Raw genomic sequence first — 22,681 nt, 5'->3', positions numbered from 1 at the left:
ATAAGAAGTTAAATCTATAAATGTTATCATCCTGTGTATAATGCCTGAGAAGACCTGCACATTATCAAAATTTAGATATTGGTGAGTAGTTTTGTGTGATGTGAATACAATCAAAACAGGTTCTCTTCATAGCAGATGCTAGAAGATGAACTTTCTCCTGATTGAGCATCTTTTCCATCCCATACCCTACTTTCCTCTAAGATATCTAGGGCTGTTAAAATCATAAGCCCAGACCTGAACATTAATATCTCCCCAGAAGCTGAAGCCCTCTCAGTGCTCAAGATTCTCTATTATTATATCATGATGATCATCATAAGTGTCTAATATGACTACGATAGGTCAAGCATTGCTCAGATGTTAGGGATAATTAAAGTGAAATAGGAAATTGAAAGTTCCCTCAATTTGAAGAAAAATCCGGATTAGTTTTTTTAAGTACTAAAAATTTACTTTGTTCTGAAAAGTTAAAAGAGATATAAATACTTAGATGAATATATTAGTTTTGCCAATGCTGCTATAACACATTACCACAAGCTTAGTGGCTTACCAAAACGCAGATTTCCTGTCTCGTAATTCTGTAGGTCAGAAGTCTGAAATGGGTCTCACTGACTAAAATCAAGGTGTTGGGAGGACTGTGGTACATTGTGGAGCATCTAGGAAAGAATTCGTTTCCTTACCTTTAACATCTTCTAGAGGCTGCCCACATCCCTTGGCTCATAGCCTCTTTCCATCTTCAAAGCCAGCATGGCATGTCAAGTCCTCACACTGAATATTCTCATACTCTTCTGCCTCCCTCTTCTGCTTTTAAGGACCCTTCTGGTTACATTGAGCTCATCTGAATAATCTAGGATAATCTCCCTTTCTTAACATCAGCTGATTAACAACCTTAATTCTAATTGCAACATTAATTTCCCTGCTATATACAGTAACATATTCACAGACTCTGAATTAGGATGTGGGCATTTGGGTGGGGGGCACTGTTCTGTCCACAATAAATAACAAGTCAGAGTTGCTGCCCATATCAGCTCTAATAGCTCAGAACTTCATGGGAGCAGTGTAAATTACCTCATTAACTTAGGTGGGGAGACTAGTGAAAAGGTCTTTCAGCAAACCCTCCTGTGAAATTCTTTCCATGGAAGTTTATGGCAGCAGGCAGTGGTGGACATAGCTCTCTGACATCACTTTGTATCTACTGATCTGCTTATACCTCCTAGTAAATTTAGTGCCTTGCTTTAACACTCTTTTTCTTTCTTTTTAAAAAAGACGGAAATGTTAAAATATAACTTTATTTTCAGGAGGCAGGTCTCTCTTTTGCATAGACATTGGGAGAGAGCAAAAATATACAAGAAGACATAGCAAACATTCTCACTAATTATCTGATGACAAATGAATTATGTTATTTATGGCTATAGATCTATTCCCAACTTCCTTAGAAATGCTTTGGTGTGGAAACAATGAACATTCAAGAATCATCTCAGCCTGAGCTCTAAGCAGTGACAATTTCAGAGACTAATAAAAGGAAAAGAATAAACAGAAATGTTTTGTTTCTCTTGGGACTGACCAAATTGGGAATGGATTCCCTGGTCTCACAGACACACCCTTCTGAAAGCAGTAAAACCACAATATGTGAAGTCCTCGCCCGTCCCCAAGCCTGCCTATACCAGGAGATGGACAGGCTCAGGTCTGAACATACTTTATCAGTCAGAGAGTCTTAGAGGTGAGATATTAATTGCCCTATAATTTTGAAATTTATCATTTCATACTTAGGATGAGCCCTTTTGGTTGAGTGGAGGAGATACTCATTGGGGTTTTCAAATATAGAATAATGAAGTTTTAAGATATCTAACACAATGGTGTAATAAGCTTCTTAATTGCATTCAGGACAGAATTTTTATGATTATGCAATCATTTTCCAATTCTCATCCTTCCAAAATAAACATCTGGACAGGATTAAAATCCCCTGTGGGGAGAGACTGGGTGCCATTTTGTTATTTATTGACAATGTGCTTCAGGTGCTGGTCTCAAAAGCACTGGCTTCTCTGTACCGTAACTTTTATCCTTATGTAAAGATGATTCAGGAGAAATGTTACCCAGAGAACTCTCAAATTTTTTAATGTTTCATAGTTACCAATTTCCTCAATACTTGTCCTATCTGCCAATTTTCTGGACCCATCACTAGTGATTCTGATTCTTAAGGTCTAGATGAGTACAGGGGATCGGCATCTTATCAGGTTTCCCAAGATAACTCTGGTCATGCCATTTTCTAAGCACATTTTGAGAAACTGGCCTTAGTCCCCTGAACAATTCCGGATGAGCGCTGTGTGCATCCACTTTGCACAGCTATCGTCATTAAAGAACACACTCTCACATCATACTGTGGGCCAATTAATCTGATTTCTCTAATCATGAGTGTTCTAGTCGTTCACTCTCCAAAGTGGTGAGGGATTTCTCAGAAACCACTTTGGTTTTTGGAGAAGTGGAGTGACTGCATCAACACTGATTTTGTTTTTGTAATGTGGGCAGAGGACAAAATTAACCTTTTGTTTTCTGGTTTGAGTTAACCATTTGGTCCAAAAAAGAAAGCCATTAAAATACTCACTGTATCATTTTGTTTGATTACAAACCAAATAGATTTGGTAATTGAGATTTTGATGAATCTGGACAATTTCAATATCCACATTGGGGCAAGTGTTGCAGGGGAGGAAAAGGAAGGAATGAGAGTGGGAGATTATTCAAGACATTTTATTTTGGAGATACTTGCCACTATTCCTGACATCAACTCAAGCATTCCACAAACAAGTGGCTCTTAACATTTTGGAGAGAGTCATGCATTCCTTGGGGAATCTGATTGAAGATCCAAAGCCCTTCACCAGAAAGATGTATGTAGACACGCTTTCACACAAAAATTCTCAAACAACTTTAGGTATATTATGGACCCTCCCATCCCAAAAAGCTCATCCATATTTAGAATTTGGGTTCTGAGAAGATTGCCCTGTGCCCTCTCCCTTTTTACCACTATCACAGACTCTCTTGCATTAGTCTTTATGCATTATATAAATAAGAATCACCTGGGGTAATTGTTAAGTGTATGGCTGTTGGCCTCCATCCTCAGATTGATTCAACAGATCTGGGGTCCAGCCTAGGACACTGCAGTTATTTTATGAGCCTCAGGTGATGATGATGCAGGTAATAAATGACCACAATTTGAGGAACAGTCAAAACTGAGAAGCTGGGCAGGTGGCTCAACTGGTACAAAAATATAGTAAAAACAAGCAGACCACTTCCCTCTACCACATAGAAACCTGGGTAAAAAGAGTGGGGCTGGCCCTTCCCATTCCAGACCCTACTCTATCTACCCTTCTGTTCAGCTCGGCTATCCTAGGACATTGTTTTCATTTTCTCCAAGGAAAATTCCCCACAATGCCCATTTTAACTTCATATTTTTTGCATAAAAGATTGAAAATGAGGGTGCATAGGCAGAACATTTTTCTCTCACCCCAAACTCCCTCAAGGGGCTGTGGGACCATTCTTTCTCTTCAAGGGGACTTCCTTCTCCTGTGTTCATGGAGCTTTATTGCTTACAACTCAAAAGAGGTAAGGGCAGGGTGTATTGAGTAGAAAGCCTGCAGAGACTCTTCCTCACCAGCCTCTAGATTTTTCCAGACAGTAACTTGACTGGATATTTTAAAACAGTACAGAAGAACTTCTGTAAGTTGGCAGCAGCCATTAGTGAGAAATTCTCTACATTTGTTGAGAGTTTATTTGTGCCAGTGGACAAGAGTACTATAGAAGCAAAGGCAGTTTTAGATCCTGTCCTGCCTTAAAGGGCAGGCTCATCATTTGCCCTCCTGATGTTTCAAAAGACTGGTCAGAATAAAATACAGACCTATCCATCCCACTCCAATCAAACAGGACATACAGCTGAAAATTCTGTCCAAATATCTCAAGATAAAATTTTAAATTTTCCTTTCAGAAAACATATTGTTTCTATGGCACTGATCTCAGCTTTCACAACACTAGCTTGTCAAACCTCCCTCTTTCATCCCTCACTATAAATATTTAAAGATTGCTTTCAGATCTTATGCAAAGAAGTGGAAGAGATTGACACATGTGGTCTGATGCAAGAGGACATTTCAGTGGCTCTTATCATAGCAAAAGAAAAAAACAACCAAATTTGATGAGTCTTTTATTGTTGACTCAGTGAAATGGTTCCCTTGGCAACTAACATGGGAGGTGAGAGCTGGAAGAGCTGAGAGCTCCTCTGCAACTTCACCCACAGCTGATTAAAAGGCTTTCAGACAAACAATGTTGATAAGCACAGGAACAATGTCAAATGCGATGGCAGGGAGAAATAGTGGTGGCAGGTTGGGGGAAGCAAGACAACTGCTTAAGTGTCATCAAAATTGAAGTGAAATAAAACATATTGGAGGCACTGTTTCATTAACATTCAAGTCAATTATATTCAATCAAATCTAATTATTATATGTTGTTGTTTGTCTCCTAAGTGATTCCTTGATGTGAAAAGAACAGAATCTTCTTGATTAGAAAACAACTGACAAATATTTTATTAAAAACCTAATGAGACTTGCACTGTGGTAAAGCATGGAGTTTCAAAGAATAAAAAAGATACTTTGGGGTTTTGAAAAACTTGGATTGTTCTTAATTTCCAAGGGAAATTGTTATGTGAGGTGTGGCATTCTCAACTTGGCATTGAAAAACTTGAACTCACTGCTGGCCTCTCATTAAGATGTTTCAGAGAACAAAAAAGCAACAACAATAAAGTATAGATGTTTTGAGTTGTGTTAATAGAGATGGAAAATAAAATGCTCGATGCCTCCATTACCCCAGTAGACATGAGAATTTGAATAGAAATTTTTTTCTTGCTTTTCCAGAACTCTTTTTCACAAACTTGCCACCTAAATCTTAGTAAACCTGCAATTTCTACAAATTCACATTCCACCTTGTTTCTTGACTGAAAGCATTGGCTGCACCCAGACAACTTCATCTGTGGAAATCTGCACCAACAACTCCATTTGTTGGGTTTCTGTAGAAATACAAAATGCAGGAAAAAAAAGCATTGAGTTTAGTGAATTAAGATATATTTCCTATATATAAAAACAAAATTCATTAAAATGTAGATAGTTTTTGGTAGAATCTAATGTCATATTTGTGAAATCATAATTACCTAGAGACTTATGTACAGCAGTACATGTTACAATTGTGTAAATCGTATAATACTGTAAAATTGAAATGATATACATGTCCAATGATACAAAATTGGATGAGTAAATTATGACCTCTCCATTATAGTTATTGAAAATCATGTTTGCAAATATCAAAGTATACAGAAACATGCTCAATATTTTATATATATGTATATATATAAAAGAGTAAAAGAAGCAGATTGTAAAACAGTATAAAAATAGAACATACATGACATATTTACTCAAAAAACATGGAAGGACATGCCATTTAAGATCTTATGTAGCAGTAATTATCTCCAAGTTGTAGGATTATAGGCAAATTCTGCTTTTTACTTCATGTATCTGTGATATCCAAATATTTGACAATGAGCATGTGCTATATTTGCCCATTTAAAAATTGAGGGTTTTTTTATTATTCATTTCTTTTTTTATTTGAGTATAGTTGACACACAATGTTACATTAGTTTCAGGTATACAACTTAGTGATATGACAGGTTTATGCATTATGCTATGTTCACAACTGTAGCTCCCATCTGTCCTGATGCATTGCTATTACAATATCATTGATTACATTCTTTATGCTGTGTCTTTTATTCCTGTGACTTATTCATTCCTTAACTGGAAGCTAAGCTAAAGCTCCCCTTTAACCGTTTTGCTCAACCCCCGCATGCCGCTCTGGCAACCATCAATTTGTTCTCTGTATTTATAGGCTTGCTTTTGCTTATTATTTTTTTTTTTAGATTCCACTTATGAGTGGAATCATATGGCATTTGTCTTTCTCAGTATGACTTATTTCACTCAGCATATCCTCTAGGTCCATCCATACGTCTCAAATGGCACAATAGCATCTTTTTTATGGCTGGATAATATACTCCATTGTGTTTATATGTCTGTGTGTGTATAGTGTATCTTCTTTATCTATCATCTACTGATGGACACTTAAGTTGCAGCCATATGTTGGCTATTGTAAATAATGCTGCAATAATATAGGAGTTCAAAAACATATCTTTTTGAATTAGTGTTTTTGTTTCTGTTGGTTAAGTGCCCAATAGTGGAATTATTGGATCATCTGGTATTTCTATTTTTAATTTTTGGAGAAACTCCATTCTATTTTCCTAGTGGCTATACCAATTTACATCCCCCCCAACAGTGTATTGGGGTTCCTTTTGCTCCACATCCTTACCAATGTTTGTTATTTTTTGTCTTTTCTATTTTAGCTGTTCTAACAGGTTTAAGGTGATATCTCATCATGATTTGGATTTGCATTTCCCTAATGATTAGTGATGTTGAGCATCTTTTCATGTGTCTGTTGGCCATGTGTATATCTTCTTTGGAAAAAAAAATGTCTATTTAGGTCCTCTGCTCATTTTTAAATTGAATTGGTTTTTGTTTTTGTTTTTGTTTTGTTTTGTTTTCTGGTACTGAGTTGGAGAAGTTTTTTGTTTTTTGTTTTACTTCAGATATTAACCCCATATCAAATATGTTACTTGCAATTATCTTTTCCCAATCAGCAGGTTATCTTTTTGTTCTGTTGATGGTTTCCTTTGCTGTGCAAAAGCTTTTTATTTTGGCACAGTCCCAATATTTTTGCTTTTGTTTCCCTTGCCTTCGGAGACTTATCTAGACAAATGTCACTACAGCTAGTGTCAGAGAAATTACTACCTGTGTTCTCTTCTAGGATTTTTATGGTTTCAGGTTTCACATTTAGGTCTTATCCATTCTGAGTTTACTTTTGTGTATAATGTTAAAAAGTGGTGCAGTTTTAGTCTTTTCCATGTAGCTATCCAGTTTTCCCAGCACCATTTATTGAAAAGACTGTCTTTTCCCTACTGTATATTCTAGCCTCCTTTGTCATAGATTAATTGACCAAATAAGCATGGGTTTATTTCTAGGTTGTCTATTTTGTTCTTTTGGACTATGTGTCTATTTTTGTGCCAGCACCATTCTCTTTTGATTACTCTAGCTTGTAGTACGTCTTGAAATCTGGAATTGTGATACATCCAGCTTTGTTCTTTCTCAAGATTGTTTTGGCTATTTAGGGTCTTTCATGATTCCATACAAATTGTACTATTATTTGTCCTGGTTTTCTGAAAAATGCTGTTGGTATTTTGATAGGGATTGAATCTGTAGATTGCTTTGGATAATGTGGACATTTTAACAATATTTTCCCAATCCAGGAGCATGGAATATCTTTCCATTTGTGTCATCTTCAATTTCTTTCATCAGTGTTTTATAGTTTTCAGAGTACTGGTCTTTCACATCGTTGATTAAGTTTATTTCTAGGTATTTTATTCTTTTTGGTGTACTTGTAAATGGTGTTGTTTTCTTAATTTCTCTTTCAGCCACTTCATCATTAGTATATAGAAACACTACCAATTTGGGGGTATTAACTTTGTATCAGGCAAGTTTACTTATTTATTACTTCTCTTAGTTTTTTAAAGGAGTCTTTAGGATTTTCTATGTATAGCATCATGTCATGTGCACATAGTGACAGTTTAACTTCTTTACCAATATGGATAGCTTTTATTTCTTTTTCTGGTCTGATTGCTGTGGCTAGAACTTCCAGTGTGATGTCAAATAAAATTGGCCAGAGTGGACATCCTTCTCTTGTTCCTAATCTTAAAGGAAAAACTCTGTTTTTTACCATTGAGTATGGTTTTAACTGTGGGTTTTTTATTTATGGCCTTTATTATGTTGAGATATGTTCCCCCTAACCCCACTTTGTTGAAAGTTTTTATGGTGAATGGATGCTGTACTTTGTCAAATGGTCTTTCTGCATCTATTGAAATGATACGATTTTCATCTTTTGTTTGTTCTTGTGGTGTATCACACTGATTTGCACATACTGAACCATCCTTGCATCCCTGGAATAAACTCTACCTGATTGTAGTGAATGGCCTTTTTAATATATAGTTGAATGTGGTTGGCTAATATTTTGTTGAGGATTTTTGCATCTATATTCATCAGGCATATTGGCCTGTAATTTGTGTGTGTGCGTGTGTGTGTGTGTGTGTGTGTGTGTGTGTGTGTGTGGTGTCTTTGTCTGGTTTTGCTATCAGGGTAATGTTGGCCTCATCGAATATATTTGGAAGCTTTCTTTCCTCTTCCATTTTTTTGGAATAGTTTGAGAAGAATAGATATTAACTCTTCATTAAGTGTTTGGTAGAATTCACCTAGATTTTCATTTTTTGATAGTTTCCTGACTACTGATTCAATTTGTTCTTGTAATCAGTTTGTTCAGATTTTCTATTTCTTTCTGGTTCTGTTTTGGAAGATTGTGTGTTTCTAGGAATTTATCCATTTCTTCTAGATTGTCCAATTTGTTGGCCTATAATTTTCCATTGTATTATCTTACAATTCTTTGTATTTCTGTGGTGTCCGTTGTTACTTCTCTCTCATTTCTGATTTTATTTATTTGGGTCCTTTCTCTTTTTTTTCTTGATGAGTCTGGTTAAGTGTTGGTCAAGTTTGTTTACCTTTTCAAAAGAACAAGTTCTTGGTTTTACTGGGTTTTTGTTTGTTTGTTTGTTTGTTTTTAGTTTCTGTCACTTATTTCTGCTCTGATCTTTGTTTCCTTTCTTCTACCCATCTTAGGCTTTGTTCTTCTCTTTCTACTTTCTTTAGGTATAAGGTTATATTGTTTATTTGAGCTTTTCCTTGTTTCTTATGGTAGGCTTGTATCTATCTACTTCCCTCTTAGAACTGCCTTTGCTGTGTCCTAAGGATTATGGACTGTTGTGTTTTCATTTCCATTTGTCTCTGTATATTTTTTAAATTTTTTCTTTGATTGACTTAATTGACCCCTACTTATTTAGTATCATGTCATTTAGTGCCCATGTGTTTGCATTTTTTTCTGTTTTATTTTCCTTGTGAAAAAACTGTTTTGATCAGAAAAGATGTATGGTATGATTTTGACCTTCTTAAATTTACTGAAGCTTGTTTTGTGGCCTAATATGTGATTTATTCTGGAGAATGTTCCATGTGCTCTTGAAAAGAATGTGTATTCTGTTGTTTTGGGATGGAATGTTCCATATATATCCATTATGTCCATCTGGTCCAATGTGTCATTCAAAGACATTGTTTCCTTGTTTTCTGTTGAGTTTTTTTCTGATATATATATCTGGGACACAAGTCCTTTATCAAATATGTGTTTTACAAATATTTCCTACCAGTTGATGGCTGTGTTTTTATTTTCATTTTCTTAATATTGTCTTTTAAAGAGCGAAAATTTTTAGTTTCCATGAAGTACACGTCATGAACCTTTTTGTGTGTGTGTGTGTGCTTGAGTGTTATATCTAAGAAATCAAACATACAGTGGAAGGGTATTCCATTGTGCTGGTTTTAGGGAAAAGCCTACAAAATCAACAGTTTATTCTTAAATTTTGTTAAATAACCTTATTTCAAGATAAGGTTCTATAAAACTTTTTTCCATAATTTAACAAGTAACTCTGGTCCCCTTTTGAAAGTGAATTCACTTATTTATTTATTTATTTATTTATTTTTACATTGTTATATTAGTTTCAGGTGTACAATATAGTGATTCAACAATTCCATACATCACCTGGTGCTTATCACAAGTGCACTCATTAACCCCCATTACCTATTTAACCCATCCCACCACCCACCTCCCCTCCAGTAACCATAAATTTGTTCTCTATAATTAAGAGTCTGAATAAAAAAGGGGGGGTGCTTGGTTTTGGCTCAGGTCATGATCTCAGGGTTGTGGGATCAAACCCTGCTCAGCAGGGATTCTGCTTGAGATTCTCTCCCTCTCCATCTGCCCCTCCCCCCACTCATATGCTCTCTCTCTCTCTCTCTCTCTCTCTAAAAAATAAAAAATAAAACAGTCTGTTTCTTGGTTTGTCTCTCTCTCTCTTTTCCCTTTGCTCATTTGTTTTATTTCCATATATGAGTGAAATCATATGGCATTTGTCTTTCTCTGATTACTTATTTCTGTTAGCATAATGCTCTCTAGCTCCATCCACATTGTTGGAAACGACAAGATTTTATTCTTTTTTATGGTTGAATAATATTCCACCATATATATGTATATATATGTATACATATATGCATGTATATACATATATCTCACATCTTCTTTATCCATTCATCTATTTTTTATTTTAAGTTTTTAAATTCTAGTTAACATACACTGTAATGTTGGTTTCAGGAGTAGAATTTAGTGATTCATCACATACATATAACACCCAGGGCTCATCACACCAAGTGCCCTCCTTAATACCCATCACCCATTTAGCCCATCCCTGCCCACCTCCCTAAAAGTGAATTCACTTTAAGTGGCCTTTTGAAGAACCAATTCTTGGACAATGAGGACTTTTTGTACATGGAAAGAATCTAGTGAGGGATCTTTATGAGAAAGAATATGCATCACCAACAAGAGGGAGATTTTCTCCACCTTCCTGGCATCAATTCCAGGCCCTTCTGTCTCACAACACTAATATAAGCCTCACCATTTGGAAATACCTGTCACTATTAGGGAACTCACAACTCCTCCCCAACATACATGCAAACCTATAGTTTTGATTTAGTCTATTTGGTTGAGATGAAAGGGAGACATTTAACAGCCCATTAAAGCACTGAGAAGGAGTGTGGTTTTGAATCCACCAACATTCAAAAACATTTCTGGAAAATCATGGACTGGATTGTCCCTCCTGTATTAGGGCCATTTCCTAAAGTGCCTCAAAGCACTTTCAACACCCTAAGGCATTTGGCTCTGGAATTCTGGTGTTGGCAGGAAGCTCTTCATCCCATCTGCTCTTTCTACCACCTTCACATGGTGAATAATTAATAGTCTTCTTGATTTTTTTGGAATAGAAGCCAAAATCAGCACTAGAACAGAACAGATTGCTGGGCTCCACTCCTTTCTGGGAAAGCCCAGCAGAGGCTTCCACATGTTCCATGAAGACCTGACAGCATGGCTATGGGAATGTCATACATAGCCCAAACTGGCCCCCAAATGTGCGTTGGTTGCTTCTGAGGGCAGTGCGTGCCAGTAAGTCAGCAAGGATGCTATACATATCCCAAATAATGCATGAAACAAAGTTACAGTTATATCTATCATGACTTTTGGTTTTCATTATTCCACAGACAATAGCAATTTAGTCAAATAGTAAGGCTACATTTTCAAGGCAAGTACTTGTTTTACTTTTCTCCAACTCTTTATTTGGAAAATGCTCAAATTTACAAAAATGTGGGAAGACTAGTACAATGAACATTCAAATACACTTTGCCTACATTCACCAATTTGCTGCATTTGCACTGTCTCTCTCTGTCTCATGCCTTTCCTCTCTCTTTCTCTCTTCTCATTCTCTCCCAAACTACTTAAAAGTAAGTTGCACTTTTAGTCTCATTAAGGTTAAGGGGATTTTTTTAAAAAGAACCATAATTCCATTATGACATCTAATTTTTTCTCAAAGATTCAACCCAGTTGTAAAAATTATTCAGCTGTTTTTGTCTTTTTAATTTTAGTTTAGAATTGTCCTCCTGCTTTTTGGTTTTGTTTTTCATGATACTGACTTAAAATAAAAAGTACAGGCCAGTTGTAGAATGTCCAACATTTTGGATTGGTCTAATTGCTTTCTCATGTTTAGATTCAGGTTGAACATTTCTGACAAGATGAATTTATAGGAGATATTGTATACTTAATGCATAACATCAAAGGACATATAACGAATGCCAGATTGGACTACTACTATTAATGCTAAATTAATTACTTGGTTAAGGTGATGAGCATTAGCTCTTTTTATTTAAAATTATATCTAATAAGCACTAATGTATAGAATTGTTGAATCATGATATTGTACACCTGAAACTAATATAATACCGTATGTTAATTATACTTGAATAAAAAAAGTTATATCTAGTAAATGATCTATGAATGATACTTTGCAGCTGTGTGAGTATCCTGTTTCCTACAAACCCACATCCCAATTTTAGCATTCTTTGATGATATTACCTAGATAAGCTATTACCCTGGAGATGGCAAAATGGCTAATCCTATCTATTAACTGGAATTTTTCTCAAAAGATGAGCCACTCCTCCCCCATTCCTATCCCTTTTGAATATCATAGTAGATTCATGAGTGATTTTAAAATTTAATGGATTATAATATACTATCTCTATACTTTCTGATGCTCCAGCTATATCAAATTTGGCCAAGAGGAGCCCCTTTCAGAATGTTCCTCTGTCCTTTTGATATTACCCCCATTAGTCTTCGAGTAGTCCTTTGCTTCCTGGATCAAGAAGCTACCCCACGCTCACTGTAGATTTTTCCTGTCCCCTATCCGGAATCAGCCAATTCTCCAAATGCTCAGTTCCTTTTATTAGGGAGTGGTATTTAAAAACTAATATCTGAGTAATTTGTATTTTCCCTGTTACTGGCGTACCATTGTTTCTAGGCTATTCTAATGGACAGAACTAGGAAGTATACTTTTAAAATGAATTCATGTTGATATTTCTAGTTCAAATTTAGCATTACATCATTTTTTCCGAGCTTTTTAAATGTTATATTTGTATTTTTTCTCTCATAGTAAGAATTTTGATTTCCTATAGTAATATATTTACCTATTTGTCATCTTATGTCATAAATTCAACAGTTTAAGAATTAAAATAGTATTACAACTAACAATAAACCTATTAGGTAAAGGTTAACATTGCCTTTCCTCTTAGAATTGGTCCCACTAGGACTTTATAATTAAGAAACTATTTCCAAAGGTGCTTGAATTAATTCCGCTTCCTGAATGGCTATATTATCAATTTAATAGGCAGTAAGATTAGATTCATTTGTTTCTCTTCTTATTCAGTTTTAGAATTTGCTTTTTTTTCTAAAAATATTTTAATGAAAAAGTTATCTTTCTTTTTTTTAAAGATTTTTTATTTATTTATTTGAGAGAGAGAGAGAGTGAGCAAGAAGCAAGGGAGAGCACAAGCAGGGTGAAAGGCAAAGGGAGAAGCAGACTCCCTGCTGATCAGGGACCCCCATGTGGGACTCTATCCCAGGACTCCAGGATCTTGACCTGAGCTGAAAGCAGATGCTTAACCAGCTGAGCCCCCCAGACATCCAGAAAATGTCATCTTTCTGTAAACATTTCATTATACTACAAATGAAACATTTGAATCCATTACAGACCACCTCTTAAATCTTAAAAACCAGGATAAAACATTGAAATTTAAAAGTAATCTTGAATATTATATAGGCTAACAATCCTTACATCACCCCTGCATTAACTTGAGAATTACTCAGCTACTTATGACATCAATTATTGGAACTCCGAGATACTGTCCTTAACTAGAAATGTTTCAAGTTGTGACTTACATAGTGGAACTCTTAAAAACAAGTTTATTTCAGTTCAGATTCTTAACAAATGATCTTTATTACCCAATTTTCTTCAAAATTTCAGTATGTATCAGGTTTTTTTGAAAAAAATGTAGCCTGGGAAACGGTAACATGTGAGACGGCTTGACGAGATCAGTTGAAAAATTTGCCTCAACCATTTCTCCCTCCTTTGAACTTCCATATATATATATATTTATTTATAATATAATTTATATATATTTTTATAATATATAATTTATATATATAAAATATATATATATTTTTACTGGTGCTATGACTGAAGAGCACATTTTTCAGGAATGACAGTGGAACTACATTTAAATAAAATCACTTTATTTCATAAGAAATGAGATGGACTGTAAAGAACAATGTCTTTTTTTAAAAAAAAATGTTTCCTATCTTAATTTCACACTAAAACCACTTTGTAAAGAAAATTTATCGTTAAAGGGCTAATACCTTCTTCAACACTTCATTCTATGTGTAGAAATTCAGTTCTGATTTAGGTACAGAAACAGAGCCAACCAGTCATTTTCTGAGACACAGCGCCTGGGTGGCTCAGATGGTTGGGTGTCTGCCTTCGGCTCGGGTCCTGATCCCAGGATCCTGGGATCGAGCCCCGCGTCGGGCTCCCCGCTCAGGGGCGAGTCTGCTTCTCCCTCTGCCTCTGCCTCTCTCCCCTGCTCGTGCTCTCTGTCTCTCTCTCAAATGAATAAATAAAACTTTAAAAATAAATAAATATAAGCACATAATATTGAATAATATCCACTTTCCTTTTATATGTAGAGACATATCCTCAGGAAAAATTTCTAGAAGTGAAATTGTTCAGGACTATGAGCTTCACACGTTGTTCCTGTTTTTTTCTCCCCCTCTTAGGTGGGATGGCTAAAATGGGCTGGAGTTGGGATATTTCCCTTCCTCCACTTCACTTAGGCTCTGATTAATTAACTAGTTTCTCCTGAGGGCAGGCCTTGTTAGGAACAAAGTGCTCTGGCATATTTCCAAATGTTTCCTTTTCCCTTCCCTCTGCCAGAAGCTTGAGGAGATTTTTCTTTGATATTTACCAGGAGAACCTGGTCAAGCTCCAGGAGGTAAATCTCACAAAACTGTGGCTGCCTACTTATAACTGAGTCTTCCTGGCTTTTTAATTCTCAAAGTTGTCCATACTGAGACTTCACAATTCATCAATTACAACTCGGACTGTAAGCCCTTATCTCCAATATGAAGCTACTTGGTTTTATAGCTTTATGTTAAGTATTAAAATCAAGTTGTATAAACCCTTCAACTTACTTTTCTTTTTTTTCAGAATTGATTAAGCATCTTAAGGCCCTTTGCATTTTCATATACGTTTTGGGATCAGCATGTCAATTTCTATTTAAAAAGTCTCTGAAATTCTTATTTGAATTGTTTTGAATCTATAAATCGATTTGGGGAAAATGTATAGCCTAATGATATTAAGTGCTCCAATCCATGAACCAGGTATATCTATTTAGATCTTTATTAATTCTCTCAGTAATATTTTCTAGATTTTTAAATAAAAATATAGTTAATGGTAATATTTTGTAATTTTTTATAAAATTTATTCCTAAGTACTTTATGTTTTGTGTGTAACTGTAAGTAGCATTTTATTGCATTTTTCAACTGTTTGCTGATACAGAAATGGAATCATTTTGTATAATGACTTCCTACCCTACAAACTTGCTAAATTTATACTGTTGATCGCTATCTCTAGATCTGCCAATTTTTGCTTCATGAAATTTAAAGCTCTGTTGTTTGAAGTATACATATTTAAGATTGTTGATTTTTCCTAATAATTCCATTTTATCATTATTAAATGGTACTCTGTCCTTCTTAAAACTCTTGGTCTTGATGTCTACTTTGGTATTAATATAACCACCCAGTTTCCTCCTGCCTTCTATATATTTGTGTCTTTAAATGTATGTATGTATGTATGTATCTTAAAGAGAATAAAAAAGACAAATTATTTTTGAAAAATCAAATTGATATCTTTAAATTTAAAACTTGTCTCTTTTAGGCAGAAATCTAATTTGATTTTGCCTTTTTTTATACAGTCTGACAATTTCTGCCTTTTAATTGGAGTGTTTAGACCATTAATGTTTGACGTAATTATTGATATAATTTGGTTTATATCTATCATCTTGATATTTGTTTTTCGTTTGTCCATTTTGTTTCTCTTTTGTTTCTTTTCTATGTTCTTTTGTATTTATGCAATTTTTTTCATTTAACATTTTATTTCCTTTGTTGAATTATTACCTATTATCTGTTTTTATTATTTTTTAGTGGTTGCTCTAGGGTTAATAATATATGTCTGGGGGCCCCTGGGTGGCTCAGTCGTTAAGCGTCTGCCTTCAGCTCAGGTCATGATCCCAAGGCCCTGGGTTCGAGCCCCACATCGGGCTCCCTGCTCAGCAGGAAGCCTGCTTCTCCCTCTCCCACTCCCCCTGCTTGTGTTCCCTCTCTCGCTGTGTCTCTTTCTGCCAAATAAATAAATAAAATCTTTAAAAATATATATACCTATGTCTGAACTTATCCAAGTCTATTTATAGTCAATACTGAACCATTTCGTACTTCACAACTCCCAGTTCAGAAATGCAATAACCTTAAACAATAGAATTTCATTTACACAACCCATCGCAGAATTTCTGGTGTCTCAGCTAAGTGACTGTGTTGTTAACAAGGTGTTGTAGCTGTCTTTCCACTCCTGCTGGGCCGGGACTCCAAAGTCCCTAGCACTGCTGGGCTACTAGAAGTATCTGTTTTATTCTCCACCCTTTGGTAAGCCTCACCCAGCTTATCTTGCTCATATCAAGCACAGCCCTTGGTCAAGGACTTGTGCAGAAATCCCCAGCCCAATCTCCATGAAAACTTCTGGAGTGCCTCTCTGTACAGTCCCCTCTTCTCTGGTGCCTGCCCTGCAGATTCCAGCCACTTCAGCTTCCTCAAGTCAGCAGGACCGTCTTGCTCTGCTAATTCCATTTCACTGGCTTCAGTACAGAAATTCTCAAGCAGCGAGGTAGGGTTAATATGAGGCTTCCCTTGTCAGTTTCTCTCCTTTCAGAGATTGCAGTCTTTCACAGACTGTTGTCCAGCTTCCTGTTTGTATACTGGGGGAGGGCTAGCTCAGTATCTATTAGATACTCAAAACCAAGAAGTTTTAGGCACTTTTTATAATGAAAAGAATATGTTTCAGGGTACAAGCTCATGACATCTATAAGTTAGAAACTTATAGAGTTTACCTTCACTTTGCTTTTTATAGAATTTATCTGTTTGAGAGTCTCTAGTACTTTAACTGGAGTTTAAGAAGATATTGTATAGGTTCTTGAGGCATTCTGTAAGAATTTAACTTCATTTTATGTATTCTGAGCATTTCAGAATTCTCCAGTTTCCCTCTGCTTGCTTCTCCTCTTTTGCCTTCTTCATTCTCTTTCCTATGAGTTTTCAATTTCTCTCTCTTTTTAAAAAAATTTCATACATACTTGTAGAGGAGATCTTATGGACCCAAAATTTTGGGGGGCTTGGTGGATATTAACTCATTTAATTTTTGAGTTCAGTGAGTAAAGCAAAAAGGAGAGTAGTGGATGCAAGGCAAGTGAGTGTGCCTTGCCACTTGTTTTCCTTCTGGAAAAATAAGGGAATTGTTTGTCTTGCTCTCTTGTTTGTCTTGTCTTTCTTAAGCTATTAGAAAAAAAAAAAACCTTTGTTATGTTTGTTTTGGAGAAATGTAGAACAATTATGAGAGGCTTTTTAGGTGAATTGTTAGGCAATTAACTCCCCTTTTTGTTTCCCTTCACTCCATAGAGACTGGAAGAAGTTTTTGCCCTTCCTCATATTATGTGATTAATTTTAATATAGGAAGAAACTCTGCCAAATATTCTGTTTCAGAAAACTTTCAAATGAGGCAGATCTGGTAAGCTAAATTTCAGCTCAAGTAATAGTTACTTAGAAAAGAAAAAAATTTTTTAAATAGAGGACTAATTTAACTGCTTCTAAGAGACTGTCTGGATTTATTTATATTTTAGTTTTTCTGGCTCTGGACTAGTTTTTCTGGCTCTTTTGTGGCAGTCAAAATGCCACAAAAGAAGTACAAAAACATGACTTTCAGTGTCCAAACAATCTGGTCTAAAAAGCAAAGCAAACTGAAGGAAAAAAACCAAAACACAACATTACCTCTGTTCTCTCTTATGTTCCACAGTTAAAACATCCAGTGCCTTCATGTTTTTCCTTTATCAGGACAATGCTCTCTCAGAGAATCTGGCACCTTAGTTCCCAAAGGCCAGAGTGATGGAAAATCATTTGACCTACAGCAGCAAGGATACCAAACTGTTAAGAGGGCACGGGGAGCCAGCATTCCAGTCTTGACTTTGGCCTTTGCAGTGCAGACCTTCCCAAATGGCAGTGCCAAATGTTTAAATTTTTACCATGAATATAAAACCTGATTCCTGGCCCATGCATATTGCTCTGAGATCTTCATAAATCAATTAACAGGCATATCTCTCCCAGTAAAATGGAAAATCTTTCTTATATGAGACCCTGGTCAGAAGGTGGCCTCCCTCTCTCCTGGACTGGAATTTGTATTTGTCTGCCAAAGCTACTGTGGCTATTTGAGAGCCAGATTAGGTCCTCACAGGGGAGTTGGGGTCATTGTTCACATCAAATGCCACCTCAGGGCCTACACTCACACTTCTCCCCCTGTCTGGAACACTTATCCTCACCCCTCATGACTAACCACTTATCCTCAGACTTCCATTTCAAGGTTACTTCTTCATAGGTGTTTTCATCAATCACCCAATATAAATGGATTCTCTAGACACATTCTCTTATAGTTCTTATGTTCTTGTCCTTCAAAGCATTTATCTCACTATGCTAGTATGTCATTTATCTCTGTTTATTGCTTGTTCCATCTTCTGAATCGTGTGCTCCGTGAAGCCAGGAATCATTTCTATCTGACCAACCACAACAAACACCGTCTCTAGTATAGAGCCTGGCTCATAGTGAGCATTCAGTATATATTTGTTGACTAAATCAATGAACCACTTTTCCTCTACCCACACCCCCATAGAGGACTATGGCAGCCACATGGAGAGAGCTTCAACAACCAAACATGGAGTGGGGGGTGTACAAATTCATCTTATCCGAAATTATGCAGAGGATTCACAAAAGCAGTGGCTTCACTCTTGCCCTGTGGCAAGAGTCAGAAATATGCAGGGTGAATCATGAAAAGTGAGGTCTCTGCCCTCTACAACCAAATAAGGAAACCAGAACACACACAGGCCATATTTAACCAGGCACCTTATAGAAATCCAGGGCAAAGGGCAGAGCTCTTGTTGCTTATTTTACAAATTGAGGTTTTTAAAAATTTATATACCAGTGTTAATAATCTACCTCCCTGTGGGTAGGATGATGAAAGTAATTAGCACAGGGAAAAGTAACACCAAAGAAAGTCAGCCTATTGGAATAAGAGCTTTCAGAGCAAGGGTACAGAATAAAGCATTTGACACCATCTCTCAGGCAACTGCAGAAATACTTGTCTGAGTAGGCTTAAGTGAAAACTGAGTATTCAACTAAAAGGAATGTTTTCAACAAGAATATCACACCAGCTTTCCAGTGTAACAGAGTTCTTTTGGAACCAATATACATACCTTTAATTCTAATCTGGGGATGGCAAAGAAATTGTATCTGATGGGCTAAGTCTAAGTCCATTGGCAGTGGCTGCCCAGAGTACTAGACTGTGACAAATTCTAAGGCTGAGTGTGGGCTCAGTGAGGAAATGAGCCATGCCCAGGTAGTAATGTCTGATGGGCAGAGAATAGGGATTAAAACTAATCATGCCATGTTGCTGTCATTACCATTAAACTAAAAACAACAACAAAAAAGTTTTATTAATTGGGATTTTGATTCAGACTCTAGGTAGGGCTGACACGATGGCCAACTTGAGGGAAATAACGCCAAGCAGGCAGAGTCTAGAGGTAACGTTATTAACATCACACCCGAAGAGGTGCCATTTTCCCCCGTCCCATAAGGAACCATCTTCATTCAAGGTCCATGGCCTTCAGAATGCCCCCTTTTCTGACCCTTTCTTAGAGCTGCCTTTTACATGTGCGATCCTTGCTTCCCACCTAGACCAACTAGCCCATTCTATGGTCTTCTGCAAACTCTTAGTGTAACTGTACACAGAACATTGCTGTGCTGGACCTTGGGTAAATAATCACGAGGGAATACTGACTCAGATAACGTGTTAAGTCCTATCCTTAAATTCTAAATTCTTTGATTCCAGGGCTTTCACACCTCTAAGATAGATTACATTTAAGAAGTGTGGCAATCTCTCCATTTCTTTCATCAAGAAACCTGGGAAACCCCATAACCTAATTCTAACTGGAGCTGAGTCACAGAAAGACTTTTTATAATACTAAACAGAAAATCATCTACAGGAACAGGGCTCAGTTTATAATTCCTAGTCCCAAGATCAGGCAACTGGACTAGTCATAGTTTTTAGGAAAATACATTTCTTGATTTATAAATAAAAATTTTAAAAGCTAACAATGAAGCAAAAAAAATGCAAAGATTTTTTTCATATGCGATTTTGTTTTATTTGATTTTTTTTGTTGTTAAATAGAAAGGAGTATTTACAGAAGTTGAAAAAAATTTTGGTCCTCTTTAAATTATATCCCCAAGGGATATCTTCATCCTATAGGGATATATTCACCCTTCCTTTTCTAGATAAGCCATTGAACAATATCCCATAGACCTTTACAGTCACTTTCTGCATTATAGTCCTCCTATGACATAAACAAGTCAAACCCAAGTCTTGGTAGAGGGAAAACAGAAATCATCTGTCATATTGAGGGCATTAAATCACGCTCTTCTAAATTTCTCCTAAATTTCCCATTAATAAGGTAAAAGTTAAGGCACTGATGTAGAAATTTGCATAAAGTCGATAAGGTTCATATTGTTTATTTAAAAAAATATTTTCCCTTAAAATCTGACAAAATGTTTTGTGGACTTAGTAACGTATAGTATAGTAGAGTGCGGTATAATATAGATATGATGTTACTAATTACATTTACCTATGCCTGTGATTTAAACTCTTGTGCATCTCCATTGTCTGTACAAAGTTCAAGTTTTTTTAAATAGCTGACAAAACCCAACTTAATCTGTTATTTCCTGTCTCCCTAACTCCATCTCCCTTTTTCCTTTTACCTGTGATCTGCAAAAGTACCAAATTGTTAGCAATCACCAGCACACTGGCCTTTCCTTGCACCCTTAACTGTGGCCATGTAGCCTCCTCTGCCTGAAATTTCCTGTCCTCCCTTCTTTGCTTGGTAATTTCAGTTTATCCTTACCAGGCTCCTCCTTATATGATATCCGCATTTATGCAGGGTAGGTGCTTCTCTTTTACTTCATAAATGCTGAGTTTTCATATCTATCATTATGGAAATAATTGTTAGCATTTTACATGTAGTCTCTCTGTCTGGAAAGTAGGCACCAAGGGGCGCCTGGGTGGCTCAGTCGTTAAGCGTCTGCCTTTGGCTCAGGTCATGATCCCAGGTTCCTGGGATTGAGCCCTGCATTGGGCTCCCTGCTCAGCGGGGAAACCTGCTTCCCCCTCTCCCACTCCCCCTGCTTGTGTTCCTGCTCTTGCTGTGTCTCTCTCTGTCAAATAAAGAAATAAAATCTTAAAAAAAAAAAAGAAAGAGAGTAGGCCCTTGCAGGGCCATGAACGCCTGTTACGCTTTGTGTACTCAGGGCTGTGTCGGTGCCAGTGTTCGGCTCATCAGAGGCCCACACATACGTGGCTGGGTGATAAATTAATCAATGGAGGAAATTCATCATCTCAGGTAATGAAGGAGAAAGGTGTACAATAACTGTAATTCTCTCTGATGAGCAACACACACACACAAGCCAAAACAAAAAGCTACAAATTCGACACGGTTACTTACTTACGACTGGAGAGCTTAGATTACAAAGAGGATGAGTGAATCTCCACGCAGATTGAAGAAGAGAATTGAAGCTGGTTTAGTGTCACTTCTGCTTCTTGATTCACTCTCCTCTTCTCCCCAGGGCAGCCACGGTGCCATCCTCGCTTCCCCAGTTCCTTCCTTGATAACCAGATCATCCTTCCACAAGTCACCTCTGCTCACAGATAATGTTCTGTCCTCTCAACTTTAAAGCATTTTCAGTCTACACTACTGACTTGGCATTTTAAACGTGACCTGTACCCTTAGACAGTTTTTCTGTGTCCCGTTTTTTCTATTAGGTAGTAAGGTGTTGGAGACTAGAAACCATGCTTCTTTCTTCCCCTTTGAATTCCAGCAGTGTGTCTTGCACATGGAAAGGGTCTTACACAACATGTAGTACATTATGTAACAACGCGGGAGCAACAGAGCTTGAATTGAAAATCGGGAAACCTGAATTGAGAACCCAAGCTTTCACTTAAAAGCTTTCACTTAAAAGCTTTGTGATTGTGGAAAACTTACTTAACTTCACTAAGCTTCAGCTGCGTGATATGTGAAATCAAAATAATGATGCTTCTCTGACAGAGTGGTGGGGAAGATAGCATGAGATCACGTTAGTAAAGTATTTCAACTGTGAAATGCCCTTCAAATATTAAATAATACTATTATTTTGGAAGAAACACCTCATTTTTCGGGATCTCTTTTTCTATTAACTACTTCATCTATTCCCAGCAGCTATAAATAATTTCTAGGCTCCAGGTTGTCATCTGATTTCTCAGGGAGGAAGACAGACATTTACCTCTGTTAGTCCATCTTCTCCTCCAAGAGTTTCAGAAATGCTGGTTTCCTGCCTTGCTTCTGGGTGCTATATCAGTGTGTGAACTGGTAGCCACTACAAGAAAAACAAGTCTTCATAACAGTGGAGGTTTATGACAAACAATTTAGTCTTCGTTTGCTCCAACTTTTAAAAGCATGATTTAAAAAAAAACTATAAAAGTAATACAAGTCCATGAGATATCATTAGAAAAATATAAATGGATAGAAAAAATCACAATAAAATTTCCATAATCCCATTATAATTATTGATAACGCTTTGGCATATTTATTTCCAGAATCTTTTTTCATGCTTATATATTTTAACATAGTTCTAATAA

General features: G+C 36.4%; 1 long non-coding RNA gene across 2 annotated transcripts; it reads right to left on the bottom strand.

The window, feature by feature from the left end:
• Window positions 1-4,217: 4,217 nt before the first annotated feature.
• On the bottom strand, window positions 4,218-21,792 carry LOC113929783. 2 transcript variants are annotated; one of them, XR_003522325.1, is made up of 3 exons: window positions 21,513-21,792; window positions 17,743-17,873; window positions 4,218-5,041 (listed from the first exon to the last, which is right to left on the bottom strand). It is a non-coding gene; the product is annotated as an uncharacterized LOC113929783 (long non-coding RNA). The 2 variants fall into 2 exon arrangements; XR_003522324.1 differs by lacking the exon at window positions 21,513-21,792 and adding an exon at window positions 17,994-18,127.
• Window positions 21,793-22,681: the final 889 nt, after the last annotated feature.

This window comes from Zalophus californianus, chromosome 5 (genome assembly GCF_009762305.2).
Source record: "Zalophus californianus isolate mZalCal1 chromosome 5, mZalCal1.pri.v2, whole genome shotgun sequence".
Classification (NCBI taxonomy): Eukaryota; Metazoa; Chordata; class Mammalia; order Carnivora; family Otariidae; genus Zalophus; species Zalophus californianus.
This window is presented reverse-complemented; position numbering and strand designations above follow the sequence as displayed.